This window comes from Papio anubis, chromosome 5 (assembly GCF_008728515.1).
Source record: "Papio anubis isolate 15944 chromosome 5, Panubis1.0, whole genome shotgun sequence".
Classification (NCBI taxonomy): domain Eukaryota; kingdom Metazoa; phylum Chordata; class Mammalia; order Primates; family Cercopithecidae; genus Papio; species Papio anubis.
Genome location: NC_044980.1, coordinates 169,676,889 through 169,692,388, shown reverse-complemented (window position 1 = coordinate 169,692,388; position 15,500 = coordinate 169,676,889). Strand labels below are relative to the sequence as shown.

Below are 15,500 nucleotides of genomic sequence, written 5' to 3'. Positions count from 1 at the left end.
AAGTGGTGTGATTTCACCTCACTGCAACCTCCGCCCTCCTGGGTTCAAGCAATTCTCCTGCCTTAGCCTCCCAACATTACCTTTAATGTCCTTCTACCATCTCCTGTTGTCCATTTGACAAACTCATTCAACTTCCACCCCAAGTTTCAGCCACAGCATTACATATTGTGCAGAAAATAATTAACATAGTAGGTTTGAGACTACAGTAGCTCTTTGAAAGGTCTGCTCTCAAGTTTGGCTTTTGGTTGGCATCTGGGAACTTGGGATTTCAGAAGTGTTTCCAAATTCCACATAAAAGTGGTTCATTGCGGCTGGGCGCAGTGGCTCATGCCTGTAATCCCAGCACTTTGGGAGGCCTAGGTGGGTAGATCGCCTGAGATCAGGAGTTTGAGACCAGCCGCGCCAACATAGCGAAACCCTGTGTCTACTAAAAGTACAAAAAATCAGCCGGGCATGGTGTCGCCCGCCTGTAATCCCAGCTACCTGGGAGGCTGAGGCAGGAGAATCACTTGAACCCGGGAGGTGGAGGTTGCAGTGAGCTTAGATCACACTCTAGCCTGGGCAACAAGAGCAAAACTCTGTCTCAAAAAAAAAAAAAAGTAGCTCAGTGAGTCTAAACTGTTTGTGCAAACAATATAGTTTATGCTGAACATCTACTTTCCTTATGGGAGTGTGAAATTTTGGTTTGCACCAGGCAGAGTGGTAAAGAAGGCAGCCTATGTAACTGACCCCTGATAAAACCCTGGATTCCTAGGCTCAGGCAAGCTTCCCTGGTAGATACCACTTCACAAGTGTTGTCACAATTAGATGCTGGAGGAATTAAGTGACTCCACTGGGAAGGTACTCTTGAAACTTGTGCCCAGTTTCCTTTGGACTTCATCCCAGGTGCTGATTTTGCTTTGTATCCTTTGGCTGTAATAAATTACAGTGTAAGCGCTGTAGTTTGAGAAGCATTGGTTGCTTTTTTTCCTCGTGGTTTTTAGCTTGTATCTCTATTGGCTGTGTTTCCTCTAACTGAAAGTTATATCTAAACACTTGGTGTATTTAAGTTAAACATTCTGGCTAGAATACATCTTTGGAGATGTTGCATGATTCATGTTGTGTAGCACCTGAAGAACATAACAACATCATATCTGATTAATTCGCCAAGTGAAGCTAAATTGACCACTGGATTAGGGTAATGGTAGTTTAAACCTTCCATTATGTAAATAAGTTTCCTCCCTTATGATCAGAAAGAGTGTGTGTGTGTGTGTGTGTGTGTGTGTGTGTGTGTGTTTTGGATGGAGTCTCACTCTGTTGTCTAGGCTAGAGTGCTGTGGCATGATCTCAGCTCACTGCAACCTCTGCCTCCTGGGTTCAAGCGATTCTCCTGCCTCAGCCTTCCAAGTAGTCTCAGCCTTCCAAGTAGCTGGGATTACAGACGTGCACCACCAAGCCTGGCTAATTTTTGTATTTTTAGTAGAGCCACGTTGGCCAGGCTGGTCTCAAACTCCTGACCTCAGCTGATCCACCCAGCCTCCCAAAGTGCTAGGATTATACGCATGAACCACTGTGCCTGGCCCCCCCGCTTTTTTTCCGGTACAAGATCTCCCTCTGTCACCCAGGCTGGAGTGCAGTAGTGCAGCCTTAAACTCCATGGCTCAGGCAGTCCTCCTGCCTGAGCCTCCGAAGTAGCTAGGACTATAGGCACATACTACCAAGCCTGGCTAGTTTTATTATTAATGTTTTGTAGAGATGGGGGTCTCACTATGTTGCCCAGGCTGGTCTGGAACTCCTGGCCATAAGTAATCCTCCTGCCTTACCGATTTTTAAGAGCCTGTTTAAACGTCTATTTTGAATGGGCACAAATGAGTTTTTACTTTTTTGAATATCATTATGGAATAATTGATTTTTTTCATTGATTCAGTGTGTTTTCTTTTTGTGTGCTTTTTGGGTTCTTTTTTTTAGATAGGGTCTAGCTCTGTCACTCAGGCTGGAGTGCAGTGGCACAATCACATCTCATTGCAACCTCCACCTCCTGGGTTCAAGTGATTGTCTTGCCTCAGTCTCCTGAGCAGTTGGGATCACAGGTGCCTGCCACCATGCCCGGCTAATTTTCGTATTTTTAGTAGATACAATGTCTCCATGTTGGCCAGGCTGGTCACGAACTCCTGGCCTCAAGGGATCCACCCGGCCACCCAAAGTGCTGGGATTACAGGCGTGAGACACTGCACCTGGCCCTGAAGTCAGGTTCGAAGTCAGTAAGACTCCATGACCCATTGAATGTGTGGTGAAAGGGGCTTTGTGGTGGTCTAGGAGGCTTATAGCTTGAGGAAAAGAGTGGATAGTAATGTAACTAAGAGAGACAAATAATGTGTTAAATATACAGATTTCGAGGGGAAGATAATAAATTTGGCTGTGAATGTTCTGAGTTTTAACTTTACGTGGGGCCGGGCGCGGTGGCTCAAGCCTGTAATCCCAGCACTTTGGGAGGCCGAGATGGGCGGATCACGAGGTCAGGAGATCGAGACCATCCTGGTTAATACGGTGAAACCCCGTCTCTACTAAAAAGTACAAAAAACTAGCCGGGCGAGGTGGTGGGCACCTGTAGTCCCAGCTACTTGGGAGGCTGAGGCAGGAGAATGGTGTGAACCCGGGAGGCGGAGCTTGCAGTGAGCTGAGATCTGGCCACTGCACTCCAGCCTGGGCAACAGAGCGAGACTCCGTCTCAAAAAATAAAAACAAAAAACAAAAAACAAAAAACAAAACAAAAAAAAACTTTACGTGGGACATACAGGTAGAAAAGTCAAGTAGGCAATTGAGATTCGATGCTAGGAACCAGAACAGGAAAAACAGATTTGGATGTCAGTCACCAGGATGTAGAAAATCTCCCTAAACAGAGCAGTGGGAATCCCAGACCTGCAGTGGTTGGCCTGAAATCACTGTGACCACCTAGCTTGAACCTTCAGTCATTTCCTGATGTTTTGAAAAATAGTGCGATCAGCTTCAGGAGGTTGGAGGACATGAGTGAAGTGACAGTTGTCTCTTTGCTGCTTTTGTCGCTTTTTTTTTTTTTTTTCTGAGATGGAGTCTCGTTCTGTCGCCCAGGCTGGAGTGCAGTGGCACGATCTCGGCTCACTGCAACCTCCACCTCCTGGGTTCATGCCATTCTCCTGCCTCAGCCTCCCGAGTAGCTGAGATTACAGGCGCACACCAGCACACCCAGCTAATTTTTTGTATTTTTAGTAGAGACGGGGTTTCACTATGTTGGCCAGACTGGTCTCGAACTCCTGACCTAATGATCTGTCTGCTTCGGCCTCCCAAAGTGCTGAGATTACAGGTGTGAGCCACCGAGCCTGGCTGCTTTTGTCTCTTGGGCTTTTGGGTTGCCCTATTTAATGTAAAGTACCATGCAAAAAAACAAAAAAACCAAAAAAGATAGGATATTGATAAATTTAGAGAACAGGTGATGTGAAAGCTTAGTTCCAAAGAATGTTTTGTTTATTACACAAAATTGTTTTTACTTCTCTCTTTTGAGAAGGGTCTTACTCTATTGCCCAGACTGGAGTGCAGTAGGATGATCACAGCTCACTGTACCCTCGACCTCCCAGGCTCCAATGATCCTCCCACCTCAGCCTCACCAGTAGCTGGGACTACAGGCGGGCACCACTACACCCAGCTAATTTTTGTATTTTTCGTAGAGATGGGGTTTCGCCATGCTGCTTAGGCTTGTCTCGAACTCCTGGGCTCAAGAGATCTGCCCCACTTGGACTCCCAAAGTGCTGGGACTACAGGCATGAGCCACTGTGCCCAGCCTATTACACACAATTCTTGGACCTCCCTTATCTTGTAAGAGAGACCTATTTATTTATTTTTTATTTTTTACATTTATTTATTTATTTTTGTAGAGATGAGTCTCACTATGTTGCCCACACTGATCTTGAACTCCTGGGCTTAAGTGATCGTCCTGCCTCTGTCCCCAAAGTGCCGGGATTACAGGCATGAGCCGCAGTGCCCCGCCAAGGCAAGATCTATTTTTTTTTCTTTCGAGATGGAGTTTCACTCCTATTGCCCAGGCTGGAGTGCAATGGTGTGATCTTGGCTCACTGCGACCTCTGCCTCCCGGATTCAAGAGATTCTCCTGCCTCACAGCCTCCTGAGTAGCTGGGATTACAGGTGCCCGCCGCCACGCCCAGCTAATTTTTGTATTTTTAGTAGAGATGGGGTTTCACCATCTTGGCCAGACTGGTTTTACACTCCTGACCTCAGGTGATCCACCCGCCTCGGCCTCCCAAAGTGTTGGGATTACAGGTGTGAGCCACCGCACCTGGCTAAGAAGATCTATTTTTAAATTAAGAGTGTCAGTTACAAATGACTGAAACCTAACTTGAACTAGCTTAAGCAAAAAATAAAAAATAAAATAAAATAAATAAATAAAAATACTGGCTCATGTAACTCAACCACAGGAAGGGCAAGAGTAGCTGGAATAATGGCTCCCCAAGATGTCCAAGTCCTAATCCCCAGAACCTGTGAATGTTACTTTGGCAGAAGGGACTCTGTAGATGTGATTAAGTTTAGGGTCTTGAGATGGGGAGATTATCTGTGTGGGCAGGATGTAATCACAGTCCTTATAAGAGGGATGCAGGAGGAGTCAGTCAGAAAGAGAAGAGGATGTAATGATGGAAGCAAAAATTGGATTATTGCACTTTGGAGATGGAGGAAGGGGCCACAAGACCAAGAATGAAGGTAGCCATCAGAAGATGAGTAAGGTAAGGAAATGGATTTTCCCCGGAGAGCCTCCAGAAAGTAGCAGCTCCGCCAACACCTTGACTTTCAGCCCAGCGAAACTGATTTCAAACTTCTAACATTCAGAACTGTAAGAATAAATCTGTGAGGCTGCACGTGGTGCCTCACACTTGTAATCCTAGCACTTTGGGAGGTTGAGGCGGCCAGATCACTTGAGCCCAGGAGTTCAAGACCAGCCTGGGCAACATGGCAAAATTCTGTCTACAAAAACAAAAATTAGCTGGATGTGGTGGCAAGTGCCTGTAATCCCAGCTACTAGGGAGGCTGGACTGGAAGGATCACTTGAGCCTGGGAGTTTGAGACTGCAGTGAGCCATGACTGTGCCACTGCATTCCAGCCTGGGCAACAGAGACTCTGTCTCAAAAAAAAAAAAAAAAAAAAAGTGTTTTAAACCACTAAATTTGAGGAAATCTGTTGTAGCAGCCATAGAAAGCTAATATGAATACATTGCCTCCCTAGGCTTTGGCTTTCTTTTTATTAATTATATATTTTAATCAAATGAACAAAATACCTGTAAACTAAAAATCTTGAGCCCCCAACCGATGGAACGGACCTCCTCTTGGCCAAGGGGAACCCAAAGAAACCTTAAAGAAACCGAGTTCCAGCCGGGCGCAGTGACTCTCGCCTGTAATCCCAGCACTTTGGGAGGCCGTGGCGGGCGGATCACGAGGTCAGGAGATTGAGACCATCCTGGCTAAAACAGTGAAACTCCGTCTCTACTAAAAATACGAAAAATTAGCCAGGCGTGGTGGCGGGTACCTGTAGTCCCAGCTACTGGGGAGACTGAGGCAGGAGAATGGCGTGAACCTGGGAAAAGGAGCTTGCAGTGAGCCGAGATTACACCACTGCACTCCAGCCTGGGCAACAGAGCGAGACTCCGTCTGGGGGGGAAGAAACCAAGTTCCCAGCCATATAGGATGGGAGGTCAGACACGCCTCATTGTACCCCCTCCCTTTTGTTGTTTAGACACAACGGACCGGTATTAACATTTAAATAGAGATCAGAAGACTGAACAGACTCTGCGTGGCAATAAGATACCAAATTGTAAATAAGACTTAAGGCTATGCCAGGCAAGGGTTAAGTCATACACCTGAACAGCTTAGTTCTTCTCCAGTGTCTCTTCTTGGAGTTGTACATTATTTTATTTTATTTTAGAGACAGAGTCTTGCTCTATCACCCAGGCTAGACTGCAGTGGCGGGATCTCAGCTCACCCGCCTCTCGGGTTCAAGCAATTCTCCTGTCTCAGCCTCCTGAGTAGCTGAGATTACAGATTCCTGACACCATGCCTGGCTAATTTTTGTATTTTTAGTAGAGATGGGGGTTTCACCATGTTGGCCAGGCTAGTCTTGAACTCCTGACCTCAAGTGATCTACCCGCCTCAGCCTCCCAAAGTGCTGGGAGTAGAGGCGTGAGCCACAGCACCCAGCTGTAAATGATTTTATTACCAGTTTTCATGTGAATCCACTGGGGAGTGGGCAAAATTTGCTTTTGTTTATTGGTCAGGAATTGCTTGATCCTGAAAATCTTGTGAAAAGACATGGCAAGGTTTGGAGTCAACCTCCATAGACTACGATGGCGGACAAAGGGAGAAAGAGCTCATGATAGTTTTGATATGACTAATGATATTATGTATCTTTTCATGTAGTTATTGGACATTTGAATACATTATTTGGAGAGATGTCCATTTAAGACCTTTGTGGCCAGGCACAGGGGCTCTTGCCTGTAATCCCAGCACTTTCGGAGGTTGAGACAAGAGGATAGTTGCCTATGCTTTTTTCCCAGTTGTTTTTTTGTTATGGTAAAATACACATAACATAAAACTTACCGCTGTAACCATTTTAAGTGGCCAGTTCAACAGTATTAAATACATTCATAATGTCGTATAGCTATCACCACCATCCATCTCCAGAACGCTTCATCGTGTTGCCTGTGCTTTTGATGTCATATTTAAGATATTATTGCCAAATCTAAGGTCATGCAGATTTTCCCATATGTTTTCTTCTAAGAGTTTTTTTTTTTTTTTTAATTATTATTAGTTTTTAAAATACAGGGTCTCACTCTATTGCCTAGGCTGGAGTACAGTGGCTCAATCATAGCTCACTGCAGCCTGGAACTCCTAGGCTCAAGGGATCCTCCCATGTTAGCTTTCTTAGTAGCTGGGATTACAGGTGCACACCACTATACCCAGCTAAGTTTTAAATTTTTTTGTAGAGATGGAGTCTCACTACGTTGCCAGGCTGGAGTACAGTGGCTATTCACAGGCATGATTATAGTGTACTACATCCTTGAACTCCTGGGCTCAAGTAATCCTCTTACCTCAGTTCCTGAGTAGCTGGGACTACTGGTATGTATTACTGTGCCCAGCTTATAGTGTATCATTTTAAATTACACAGTAGAATTACACAGTAGTGGTTCTTTTTTTTTCTTTTCTTCCCACCTCAGCCTCCCAAGTAGCTGGGACTACAGGTGCAAGCCACCAAGTCCAGCTAATTTTTGCATTTTTTGTAGAGATAGGGTTTTGCCATTTTGCCCAGAATGGTCTCGAACTCCTGAGCTCAAGTGATCTCCCCATGTTTGCCTCCCAAAGTGCAGGGATTACAGGCATAACCCACCACACTTGGTGCAGTAGTGGTTCTTAAAATAAAATTAGAACATTACAGATATATTAAGGTTCCTTTTGTCTACTCCCAATTTTGTACCTCTAGCTCCCTTTTCAAAAGTATCCTCTGGCCGGGCCTGGTTGCTCACCTTGGGAGGCCGAGGCAGGCAGATTACCTGAGGTCAGGAGTTTAAGACCAGCTTGGCCAACATGGTGAAACTAAAAATACAAAAAATTAGCCAGGTGCAGTGGTGCGCGCCCGTAATCCCGGCTACTCAGGAGGCTGAGGCAGGAGAATCGCTTGAACCCGGGAGGCAGATCATGCCACTGCACTCCAGCCTGGGTGACAGAGTGAGATTTCGTCTCAAAAAAAAAAAAAAGTATCCTCTATTATGTGTTTATTACATATCCCTGTATCTTCCTAGGCCTATGGAAATACTTTTAGATATATTTACTACCTTCAAAAACATATGGTATTATTTGCATAAGAATATGTGTTTATGCAAATGGAATCATAATGAGCATATCATTCATTCTACTTTACTCTGTGCTAGGCATTGTTCTAACTTTGACGATACAGCAATACACCAAATAAAGTTTCTATTCTCATAGACATTACATTATCCTGCCACTTGTTTCTTAAAATTCATATCATGTATTGAGATTTATGCATGATGATACATGTAGATCTGTTTCATTTCTTTTTTCTGAGACAAGGTCTCGCTCTGTCTCCCAGTTTATTTATTTTTTTTATTTTTATTTTTTTTGAGACGGAGTCTCGGAGTCTCGCTCTGTCGCCCAGGCTGGAGTGCAGTGGCTGGATCTCAGCTCACTGCAAGCTCCGCCTCCTGGGTTTACGCCATTCTCCTGCCTCAGCCTCCCGAGTAGCTGGGACTACAGGCGCCCGCCACCTCGCCGGGCTAGTTTTTTGTATTTTTTAGTAGAGACAGGGTTTCACCGTGTTAGCCAGGATGGTCTCGATCTCCTGACCTCGTGATCCGCCCGCCTTGGCCTCCCAAAGTGCTGGGATTACAGGCGTGAGCCACCGCGCCCGGCCTTTCTTATGTTTATTTTTAGGTCTTTTTTTTTTTTTTTTTGAGACAGAGTCTCACTCTGTCACCCAGGCTGGGATGCAGTGGCTTGATCTGGGCTCACTGCATCTTCCGCCTCCCGGATTCAAGCGATTCTCTTGCCTCAGCATCCCAAGTAGCTGTTATTACAGGCGTGCGCCACCACGCCTGGCTAATTTTTGTATTTTAGTACAGAAGGGGTTTCCCTATGTTGACCAGGCTTGTCTCGAACTCCCGACCTCAGGTGATCCGCCCGCCTCGGTCTCCCAAAACGCTGGGATTACAGGCGTGAGCCATCGCACTCGGCATTTCCACATTTTTCTAGATGTGAAATAGCTGGGTCATAAAATGGACATTTTAAATTTCACCACACGGAATTGTCCTCAAAAGTGGCCGTTCTATACATTTTACGCCACAGCTATCTCTGAGTTTGTTGTTACTCCTGGCTTTCTCTCAAACCGCAAGCAACTGAGATCGCGCCAGGCGTGAGCCCGAGTCCCGGGCGGCCAGCGCCTCCCGCGCAGTTGGTACGTCCCGGGTGGCTCCCCCGCGGCGGGGGTTGGTTCAGTCTCCGCGCGCCGCGCCTGCGCCCGCCCCGAGGGCACGTCTCGGGCATCGGACGCGCGCGCCCCTCCCCCTCCCCCCGCGCTCCCAACGTGTGGCGGCTCGCGACCCCCGGCAACCCGGGGAAGGTCGGCGGAGCGGCCCGCGCCAGCGAGTGAGTACCTGCCGACTGTGCACAGCTCCGCCCGCCCCTCCCTGCCTCCTTCTCTTCCTCAGCGGGTCCGCGGCCCACTCCTCTCCGGGAGGGGCGCCTTCCGACGCCGAGGTAGGCCTCTCCCGACGGCGGGGCGGCCCTTCCTGATGCCTGGGTGGGTCCTTCGCGACGCGGGGGTGGGCTCCGGACGCCGGGGCGGGCCTTGCCGAAGTCGGAGGTGGGTCCCTCCGGACGCCGAAGTGGGCTCGGGATGCGGGGTTGGGACCCTCCCGATTCCAGGGCGGATTCCGGACGCCGGGACCGGCCATTCCTGGTGCTGGGTTGGGCTTCTCCAGATGCTCGGGCTGGGTCCCTCCCGACGCTCGGGTGGGCTCGGGACACGGTGAGTCCCTCCGGACGTTGAGGTGGGCTGGGGACGCGGGTTGGGTTTCTCCTGACGCCACGCAGGGCCCCTCGGAACGCCAGGTTGGGCTTTGCACCCTCGGTTGCCGGGCGGGTCCCTTTCACACCTGGGGGGCGGCCTGCATCCTCCGGGGCGTCGGGCGAGCGCCGAGCTCCCTCGGCGGTGGTCCGCGCCGCCTCACGCTTCGGGGCGCCGCCTGCGCTCCTTCCCGCGCTGGGTTACTATTTTGTTGTGTGATCCTCGTTTTCTCTAATTATTTGCCCCGAAAAAACCCCGAACGCTCTCTTTGGAGATCCTTATCGTCCTAGACGCTTTCGCCCCCGCAGGGCCGGCGCGTTTCCAGGTGGTCTCAGGCAGCTCCGCAGATTTCTCAGCGCCGCAGCAGGCGGGCTGGTGCCCTGCCGCTCGGTTAACCGGGCGCGCGTCCTGGGCAGTAGTGGAGCTGGATTTGAATCCCGGGAGCCGGACTCCAGTGTTCTTTCATTTGATCACTACATTGCACTGACATATAGAAAAGACACCCGGAGAAAGTGAAAAGTTTATGCTTCTGTCTTTATTGTTTTCCTATCAAGGGAGGAAGTGCCTTGTAGTCAAATGAAAGTCTGTTTTTGGAATCAGATAGATTGAGCTTCAATTCTTAGCCCTTTACCAATTTATCAGCTGTTTGCATAAGTTTCCTCACGTGGAAAATCGTGATGTGAATATCTACTACGTAGAGTTGTTGTGAAACTAGATACTAAAGTCGTGTTCGGATTGTATTGTTATACACTTGTCCTAAACTGAGGCTGTATATAAACTGAAAAATGGAAAATAAAGTATCAGGGATGTATGCGTGTGTATGTATGCATTTACCTTTTTACAAAAATTACAGAAATAAGTTCATCGTATTTAGTTATTAAAGCGCTTGGCTGCCGGGCGTGGTGGCTCACTCCTATAATCCCAGCACTTTGAGAGGCCGAGGCAGAAAAATCACTTGAGTCCAGGAGCATCAAGACCGGCCTGGGTAACATAGGAGACTCTGTCTCTACAAAAAGTAAAAAAAATTATCAGAGTATGGTGGCGCCTGCCTGTAGTCCCAGCTACTCAGGTGGCTGAGGCAGGAGGCTCCCGTGAACCCAGGAGGTGGAGGCTGCAGTGAGCTATGATCGTGACACTGCCCTTCAGCATGGGCAAGAGTGAGACCCTGTCTCTTAAAACCCTCAAAATAAAAAAAATTAGCTGGGTGTGGTGGCACGTGCCTGTGGTTCCCAGCTTCTGGGGAAACTGAGGTGGGAGGGTTGCTTGACCTTTGGAGGTCAAGGCTGATTGCCCTACTGCACTCCAGCCTGGGTGACAGAGCAGGACCTTGTCTCCAAATAAAGAAAGTGCTAGGTACCTATTTAGGGCTAAGAGTCAATCATTTATAAAGGATTGTTCTTAAGGTCCCTATGCCCCCAAGCTTTCAAAGCAATTTTGACAAGTTTGGTACCTGGACTGTCAAGATTTTAAATTACCTTGTCAGTAATTTTTCTTCAGATAGATCAAGACGATGGATGTGCTGAAAGAAAATGACAAATAATATCTGAAATTGAGAATTTTCAAGGACACTTCCCAAAATGTTACCTGTGAAATAAGTCTCATTACTGGGGCACCTGTCCTGCTTCTGCATCTTTCTGGAGACATTTTGTTCCTTAATGTCATGATTAAGAAGCTGCATCCAGACTTGATTCCTCCTTCATAGGCAGTCAGTGGTAATTCATTTTAGCTTCAGTTCAATAAGTGAAGATAGACCATTATTTTAGTGAGTTCTTCATCTTGAAGGGTAGTAACTTAAAAAATAGTAGTTGAACTGTATGCTGGCTTGCTTGTTTAAATGAACTCATCAGGGACCTCTCTTATTTACGTTTTTAGAATTACTGTGGAAAACAGTAATTTACTGTGGCTAAATCTCATGAAGCACTGGAAATTTTGGAATTTGTGTCTGTGGGGAGCCTTTACTTAATGCTTCTTATTGATCCTTCATCTGCTGTGATTCTTTGAATACCCACCTTGAGCCTGCAGTGGTTCTATGCTGGGTTTTTATTTATTTACATGCCTTTTAGAAATTACATATATTTTGCGGTGTAGCTTCCCTTGCTATCAAATTTGAGCATATTGATTTAAATATATGGTACATGTAATCCCAGCACTTTGGGAGGCTGAGATGGGCAATTCCTTGCACCCAGGAGGTCAAGACCAGCTTGGGTAACATGGTGAAACCCAGCCTCTACAGAAAATACAAAAAATTAGCTGGGCTTGTTGGCACATGGCTCTGGTGGGAGAATTGCCTGATCCTGGGAAGTTGAGGCTGCGGTGAGCTATGATCATGCCATTGCACTCCATGACAGAGTGAGGCCTTGTCTCAAAAACAATACACATGCACACACATGGTACAGGAAACAATTAACTTTGTGCTCCTTATTCACTCAGCAAATATTTATAGGTGCATATCTTGTATCAAGCAGCAGTTTTAGTTAGAGGAGATACAAGTCATGGAAATTGGAGTCCAGTTTTCATGTCAGGAGACAAAAGTGCAAGTACCTGCTGTGTTTGGTCAAGTTACTTTTCTGAACCTGTGTTTCCTCATAATGATATATTCGGGTTTCTTAGGATTGATTGAAATATTCACTCATCAAATATTTATTAGTACTATTATTATTTTTTGAGACAGAGTCTCACTGTCCTGAGCTGGAGTGCAGTGGTGCGATCTCGGCTCACTGCAAGCTCTGCCTCCTGGGTTCACACCATTCTCCTGCCTCAGCCTCCCAAGTAGCTAGGACTACAGGTGCGTGCCACCAAGCCAGGCTGATTCTTTGTGTTTTTAGTAGAGATGGGGTTTCACTGTGTTAGCCAGGATGGTTTCAATCTCCTGACCTCGTGATCCACCCACCTCGGCCTCCCAAAGTGCTGAGATTACAGGTGTGAGCCACTGCACCCAGCCATGTTTATTATTTTTAAAAACTTTGTATTAAGGTATCATTTATATACAGTAGAGTGAACCAATCTTAATTGTACAGTTCAGTGTGTACACTCATGTAAGTACCACCAAGGCATGGAACATTTTCAGAAGGCTCTCTTGTGTCTTTCCCAGTCACTACCCTCAAGAGGTAACCAGAGGTTAATTGTTTTATTTTTTATTTTTATTTTTTTTGGGAAAGAGTCTCACTGTCACCAGTCTGGAGTCCAGTGGTGCAATCGTAGCTCACCACAACCTCAAACTCCTGGGCTCAAGATCCCTTCTCCTCAGCCTCCTGAGTAGCTAGGACTACAGGCGCACGCCACTATGCCTAGCTAATTTAAAAATTTTTTTGTGGAGTTTTTTTTTTTTTTTTTTTTTGAGACAGTCTCACTGTTGCCCAGGCTGGAATGCAGTGGTGCGATCTCGGCTCACTGCAGCCTCTCCCTTCTGGGTTCAAGCCTTTCTCGTGTCTCAGCCTCCCAAGTAGCTGGGATTACAGGTATGTGCCACCATGTCTGGCTGATTTTGTTTTTTTGGGCGGAGTCTCACCCAGGCTGGAGTGCAGTGGCGTAATCTCAGCTCACTGCAAGCTCCACCTCCTGGGTTGATGCCATTCTCCTGCCTTAGCCTCCCAAGTAGCTGGGACTACCTTGCCTCGCTAATTTTTTTGTTTTTTTTTTAGTAGAGATGGTTTTCACCGTGTTAGCCAGGATGGTCTCGATCTCCTGACCATATGATCCGCCTGCCTCAGCCTCCCAAAGTGCTGGGATTACAGGCGTGAGCCACGGCACCCTGCCCTCACTTTATTCTTTGTCAAGATTGTTTAAGCTGTTCTGGGGCCCATGCATTTCCATATACATTTAGAATAAGCTTGTCTGTGTCTATAAAAAGTCTTAGTGGAATTTTTGTAGGAATTGCATTAAACCTAAGATAATGTTCTGTGCTCCCAAAGGTTGAATTAAAAAAAAAACACCTAGGATCAGTTTGGGGAGAATTGATACGTTTACTATGTTGAGACTTCCAACCCGTGGGATGGTATGTCTCTAGTTATTTAGTTCTTTGATTTCTTTCACTAGTTATTCAAAAAATAAAACCCCATAAAACAACTTATGTATAAATCTATCCACACACCTGCAGTGAACTCATTTTCCACAAAGTTGCCAAGAACATACGCTGGGGAAAAGACAATCTCTTCAATAGATAGTGCTTAGAAAACTGGATATCTACATGCAGAAGAATGAAACTAGGCCTCCATCTCTTGCCATATACAAAAATCAAATAAAAATGTATTAAATGTATTAAATATGAGACCTCAAACTATGAAATTAGTGCAAGAAAACTTTGGGGAAACTCTCTAGGACATTGGTCTGGGCAAAAACTTCTTGAGTAATATCCCATAACCACAGGCAACCAAAGCAAAAATGGACAAATGGGATCACATGACGTTAGAAAGCTTCTGCACAGCAAAGGAAACAATAAAGTGAAGAGATAACCCACAGAATAGGAGAAAATATTTGCAAACTACCCATCTGACAAAGGATTAATAACCAGAATATATAAGGAACTGAACTCTATAGGAAAAAAAATCTAATAATCCAATTTTAAAAATGGACAAAAGATTTGAATAGACATTACTTCAAAGAAGACATGCAGGCCAGGCACGGTAGCTCATGCCTGTAATCCCAGCACTTTGGGAGTCCGAGGCAGGTGGATCACCTGAGGTTGGGAGTTCGAGACTAGCCTGACCAACATGGAGAAACCCCATCTCTACTGAAAATATAAAATTAGCTGGGAGTGGTGGTGCCTGCCTGTAATCCCAGCTACTCAGGAGGCTGAGGCAGGAGAATCACTTGAACCTGGGAGGCAGAGGTTGCAGTGAGCCGCGATTGTGCCACTGCACTCCAGCCTGGGCAATAAGAATGAAACTCTGTCTCAAAAACAAACAAACAAAAAACATGCAAGTGGAAAACAGGCATATGAAAAGGCGCTCAACATCATTGGTCATCAGAGAAATGGAAGTCATAGCTACAGTGAAATATCTCACCGCAGTTCAAATGGCTTATATCCAAAAACAGGTAGTAGGAAATGCTGGCAAGGATGTGGGGTAGAGGGAACCCTTGTACACTGTTGGTGGGAATGTAAACTAGTACCACCACTATGGAGAACAGTTTGGAGGTTCCTCAAAAAACTAAAAGACCGGGCGCAGTGGCTCATGCCTGTAATCCCAGCACTTTGGGAGGCCGAGGTGGGCAGATGATGGGGTCAGGAGATCGAGACCATCCTGACTAACACAGTGAAACCCCGTCTCTACTAAAAATGTAAAAAATTAGCCAGGCATGGTGGTGGCCGCCTGTATCCCAGCTACTCGGCAGGCTGAGGCAGGAGAATGGCATGAACCTGGGAGGTGGAGCTTGCAGTGAGCCAAGATCACACCACTGCACTCCAGCCTGGGCTACAGAACGAGACTCCATCTCAAAAAACAAAACAAAACAAAAAAGTAAAAGTAGAGTTACTGTATGATCCAGCAGTCCCACTGCTGGGTATGTATCCAAAAGAAAGGAAATCACTATATTGAAGAGATATCTGCACTCCCAGGTTTGTTGTAGCACTATTTACAATAGCCAAGATATGGAATCAACTAAGTGTCCATCAGCAGATGAATAGATAAAGAAAATATGGTACTTATACATAATGGAGTACTATTCAGCCATAAAAATGAATGAGATCCTGTCATTTGTAACAACATGGATGAAACTAGAGGTCATGATGTTAAGTGAAATAAGCCAGGCACAGAAAGACAAACATTGCGTGTTCTCACTTATTTGTGGGATCTAAAAATCAAAACAGTTGAGCTAATGGAGATAAAGGGTAGAAGGATGGTCACTAGAGACTGGGAAGGGTAGTGGTGGATGATGGAGAGGTGGGGATGGTTAGTGGGTACCAGAAA

The 15,500-nt window shown here is 46.2% G+C and overlaps 1 protein-coding gene across 13 annotated transcripts in view; it reads left to right on the top strand.

Annotated features, from left to right (window-relative positions):
* Positions 1-9,049: 9,049 nt before the first annotated feature.
* The window catches only part of UIMC1 (ubiquitin interaction motif containing 1), a 97,660-nt gene continuing 91,209 nt past the window's right edge, over positions 9,050-15,500 (top strand). For 9 of the 13 annotated variants that reach the window (XM_021939977.2, XM_009209624.4, XM_009209628.4 and 6 more), the window contains exon 1: positions 9,106-9,284. The gene's annotated coding sequence lies outside the window, so the exon portion shown is untranslated. Of the gene's footprint in view, positions 9,285-9,447; positions 9,556-15,500 lie in introns of those variants that run through there. The other 4 variants (XM_017960164.3, XM_017960165.3, XM_017960162.3 and 1 more) reach the window with 4 other exon arrangements.